The sequence below is a fragment of the Dreissena polymorpha genome, chromosome 5, assembly GCF_020536995.1.
Source record: "Dreissena polymorpha isolate Duluth1 chromosome 5, UMN_Dpol_1.0, whole genome shotgun sequence".
Lineage (NCBI taxonomy): Eukaryota > Metazoa > Mollusca > Bivalvia > Myida > Dreissenidae > Dreissena > Dreissena polymorpha.
In genome coordinates, this window is record NC_068359.1 from 94,712,751 (window position 1) to 94,718,349 (window position 5,599).

General features: G+C 36.6%; 1 pseudogene; it reads right to left on the reverse strand.

Annotated features, from left to right (window-relative positions):
• Positions 1–2,975: 2,975 nt before the first annotated feature.
• On the reverse strand, positions 2,976–5,235 carry LOC127831474 (uncharacterized; annotated as a pseudogene).
• Positions 5,236–5,599: the final 364 nt, after the last annotated feature.

Genomic DNA, 5,599 nt, shown 5'->3' on the forward strand with positions numbered 1-5,599 from the left:
TGTCAAAATAGCACAAATAATGTAAAATGTGTAATATGCATGTATAACGATGAAACTTACCAACCACTCGACCAGGAAACATCTGGTGCAGACTATGTGGGATTCGGGATGCTCTCCCACTGGTATCATATGCAGATCAGTGGTCACAAGAACGTACACATCATTAATGTCAGCAATATATATCTCTGACTTCAAACACACAGCTTGCAAAATCGCTGAATATTGCACAAAAGCAGCTTCGTTACAAACTTCCAGCAACTCGAAGTCCACAAGCAGTCTCGTTCCCCACCCACTTTGACTTCGCAGCGAAAGCATGTTTTTGGGGGGAAACCGTTAACATCTCACAACTAAACGTATACTACGGAGATTGACAAGTTGAAAAATAAATTACTCTAATCACTTCCAATTTGCGCACTACGTTAAACTCCAGTTCCATTTTGTCTTCATTGATTGAAATGTTACTCTACACATTCGCTTTGAAAATTTAGCGGTTGGCGTGTTGTTGGAAGTACATGTACATGTCGAATGTGTTATTGTAAAAACTATTGGTATTGTGTTTTTAGTGCAGAAATTGTATTTAAGTTTCGATTTCTAGCTTAAATTTATAGATTTTGTTAAATAATTTGCGTTTAAATTTGATTGTTTGTTGCTTAATTGCGAACTATTTTTTTATGTGTAAATATGCATAGACGCTAGTGGATATGTAATCAGGTTACCGTATTTACATCAATAAAATTTAACGGTTGTTTGTTTTTGTTTGTTTTGTAAATATTTTCTAAAACGTATGTTAAACGCAAAATGAAATTATTAATTAATTTGGGAATAAAATCGCAATATGTATTATGTAAAATCAAATTTGAATTGCCTAGCGCGTGAATTGTCTCCTGGGGGTGAATTGTGTTTGGGTTGCTATTAACGCTATTAACGCTTCCGGCGAGAACTCATTTTATAGCGATTGCGCAATAAAAAACACCACTTTTTCGTCATTTTATCAAAAACTGGACTTTTCCCAGACATGACGAATACGCCATCGTCTAGATCGCGTTCTGGTCCATATACAGGTCAAATTTCAGGCACAGTGTTGGGCCAGTTTTCATGGCCCACAAATCGCGGCTATACCCTGGAGCTTAACGAAACTTAGCCCCCTTTATCATTCGTTCGATTGAACGTCATCAATGATGACGTCCAATACATCACTCATTCCATATATACTCTGTCACTCGGCAAAACGTTATAAATAAATTTAAAACATGTATTCTCTCGTCGCAATTTCTGTATCGTATCGTCCGTTCGCGACAACACACGATTTTGTTTCGAAAATAGGAATCATGCTCTCTATATAAATGTCATATACATGTTGTCAGCGAGTGTACACACTAGTCCACTAAAGTTCATTCATGACAGGTCTTTGAATACGATTCTTATAACATATATCATACGGGTATTTCACGTATACTAAACGTGATGAATTTCAAAAGACGTCCTTTTGTAAAAATTAAGCGACGAACTCATCCGCTTAACTTTGATTTATAACTATCCAATATGTCAATCCCGAAGCTCCGATATCAAACTTTTATGTTAATCAATGTAAACTATAAATATAATTTTAATCATGTGACATGTGCCGCATTTATACAATAAAAATTGTCAATTTAGATTTTAATCAGCCTCAAATAACATAAAAACATATCCAGGTTGTTAAATTCCAATTGACAAAACGGACATGTTGACTCAAACCGTATATACTTCATGTAACGAAGCATATAATTAAACCGTAATGAGCGCGAAGGGAAACAACCCATTTAACATAGTTTAAGGCAACACAGCCAAACAAAGTCGATTGCTTCCCTTTTTTAATATCGGCGAGAACAAATGGAAATTGTGAAGAAAACGACACATGTAGTAAAATGCTATATATTCTGCAGGTATATGTTGGAAAGAAAAAAAGTATAAGATGTCGATTTAATGAATTATTATGTATTTTATTAGTGTATCTATTTTGGCAGAAATGAGACGCAGTTTCTAAAAAATAACTTGCTAATCTTGATCATATTTTCATTCCGTTTGCTGTTGCTATTGTCGTTTTTGATTATGCTGGAGGTAGTGGTATGTGTACTTGTTGTAGCAAAGTTTTTTTTAATGCTGACAATCAAAGTACATCTCCGAAAGACCTACCTTATAGTAGGTATAAAAACATTTGTTTACACTAATCCGACCGACCCTAATTATTGTGCCATCCCTGAACATGTTGTTTGTATTCCAGGTTGAGCTTCCGGTCATTTTGCATTTCGCAACATTTCCTTTTCGTTAAATTAACGTTAACGGAGTCGATTAATTAACTTAAATTTTTACATTATTAATAAAAGTAAGTTGGCATTTTCCCCTACATTGGTATGGGATGCTAGATGGAAAACACATTGTTTTTTCCGTATAGTATTGCATAAACAGGCTGCAGGGTCACGTGACTTTTTGGGGTTCCCTATTAAACGTTAATGTATGTTAACACACCGGTAAGTGGTTCTTTTTTCATAATAATTTTTTATAACAATTTTTCTTAAGAATTTCAACTAGTGCATAAAGGACAGATTTTTATGCTGCGTGTGGCAATGTGAAATACATCACAATTACTTTATTTAATAAGCATGTGTTCTTGTTAAAAAAATTCTATGTATGCTGCATTCATGTATACGGTTATGCTTCACGCAACGTGAAATGTTATTACCGATTTCAGACTATTCACTATTCAGACTGTCTTTTTTGCACTAAACATTTTTGCAAATGAATTTCAATAACTTGAGATATTTGCAAAAATAAAGTTCTTAACACTGCGTTTACATTCTTTCCGTCCGTGTGTAAACTCCTGAAAACCCCGTTGATTCTGCACCCCCTGTATACTATCACCTGTAACAGAAGAGTTTGAGCATAGTCCACGTGGTGTTATTTTACTGCATGAAATGACTGAAAACACTGTAATATTAAAAACTAAATACAGTTTATTTATTACACTTAATTATACAAAATAAATGTAAAACATAGTAATAAAATGACAATAATTTAATAATGACGAGTATGTTGGATAAAACAAAATAAGATTATTTACACACACACAAACACATAACATGTATAGCGTTGAACATGGTTTTCATTGACGTATATAAGTCTGACAGTTCAATAAGACTGTATTAGTTTGTCTCCTTGTTTTGATTTTCTCCCGCAAAAATCTTAACTTTGCATCACCGACCTTCATCCATCCCCTAAAGCACAGTATTTAGTACATAATAAGGGAATGTTACACTTTGACAATACTTTCGTCCGAGATTCTAACCCCACCTTCCGTTCGTCTACAGTGCCTGTAATCCAGTAGAATGAATTTAACAACAGTAGCGAAGCCAGAAACCGCTAAAAGTACAATTGTAAATGTCGTGTTTCTTGCCCCTTCTTCGTAGTTCTTCGACAAACTTCCGGCGAATGCTACAACCAACACTAAGTACGGTGTGAATGTGTAACGCGAAAACCGATCCAAGAAGAACCAGTCCGTTACTATGAATAGAACAATAATGGCGGACAAAATACCCAGGGCGATGGTGCAGGCGTCTTGGTTGCTTATGTCATGAGCGGATCTGTACACGAGAACGAAAGCGAGGTTCAGGTGCGTGGCCACTGTACACCAGGTGGCGTAAATCCCGAGTCCATTCTGTACAAGCATTCGGGTGAGCCATACGTCCGAAAATCGGCTCTGCTTTTCGAGGACCTGCACAGACTGGTCGAGTTTTCGGTAGGAGATGAACATACAAATGTACAAGGTGACGCACATCGAGAACAAAACTGCCAACGCCGCTTCCATAATTTCTCGATCGAACACCACCATCCACACGCAGTTCAAGGCCATGTTGATCACATAGGTGACCAGAAAGGGGATCAGAAGTAGTACCGGATACGTGTAGTAGGGTCCTTTCTCGGATTTTCTGAATAGGTTTACAATAGCGTATACGATCCATAGTGCCTGCCATGTGTAAATGAAACCTCAAATTGAAAAAGTCCAGCCTGCAGGCGTAATCTCGACGTAGTATTTGTCAGAAATCGCGCCCGTGCTCGATTTGTAGAGCCCTGGAATTAACAATACAGTGAAATTAATTGCGGTTCGCACTGTACTTCATTTATTGTGTCAGTATACATATGTTGTTTTTTCATTTGTTCTATGTTAAACATTTGCCTGTTTCGTTAAAAATATGTGGGGTTATTTTGCAATATTGTCAGAAAACAACCCGCAAACAAGCTATAGAATCATGTTATCTTTCAATTTCGACTCAAGCAGACTAAGGTTAAGGTCAAATCTTAGGTGAATCGGAAAATTTGTATAACCGATATAACTGAATATGACTACTAATTAAATAATTTAGTTGATCTTATTTTCTCTTAAAAGTTAGAATATTGTTCGGAAATTAGAAATGTCGCCGAAAAAATGGAGATACTCGTACATTAAGGTATAATTCGCGCATCATTTAAATCATAAGTCACGTTTATACGGTAGAAAGTGATGTTTAAAAATAAAAATAAATCATGGTATTTTACCGATATAGACGTAGAACATTAGACAAAGTGAACAAGATTCAAAGAGCTTACAAAGCTTACGTATTGTAAATAGAAATAGCACAAGTATTCAAGTCAATGTAATTCAAAAATAGTATGTGTGGATTGTAGAGGCTGTTGCAATAACGGACAATACCACACACGTAAAACCTGTTAACTAAAAAATATCCTGTTCGGATCAAATCCTTTTATAAGAAAATGAACTAACGGAAAGCCAAACGCTCCATGATCAGTGTGTAATATACATCGATTTAATGCCGTTGTAAATACCCTTTATAAACTAGCCTCGCTCTGTGGAAACGGGGTTCAGTGAATGACCGTAACGTGTCGTCCCAGATGAGCATCGATAGTCCGCAAAGGCGTATAAGGGACGAAACTTTCTTCTTTTATCATATTTTTCCAAGTCCAGTTATGGCGGAAAGTGTTCTCCCTGATTCGCCTGTGCGGACTGCACAGGTTTATCTGGGACGACACTTTCCGCACATGCATTAAGCCCGGTTTTCCTAGGGCCCGGGTCAAAATAGATCTCCAAAGACGTTTACCCGTGTTCGAGCCGCCGCTGGCGAGTCCGTTGAAGACGCACACAACGATGAAGGCAGCGAGCACGAGAAACGTGAGCACGAGTAGGGGAACGTTGTGCGCCATCTGGTGGTAATAATAGTAGAAATGAAGATAACGATGATGATAATTACAACTTTTAAGGGATAAAATCAAACTCAAATCACGCACATTCTAGAAATGAATTAGTAGGGGAACATTGTGCGCCATCTGCTGGTTATAATCATCATCATCATCACCAGCATCGTCATCATCATCATTATAATTATTTGCCGAAGAAGAAGACGAAGAAGACGAAGAACAATAAACACAATAATAATTATATATAATAACGAAAACAATTATAGTCTTAACTTAATGTTTACATAGACATTACAGTCGTTACAGTGAGGTTTGTACTCGTCGTACACAATCCTTATTGTATATAACACATATTGATGTACACTCAAAT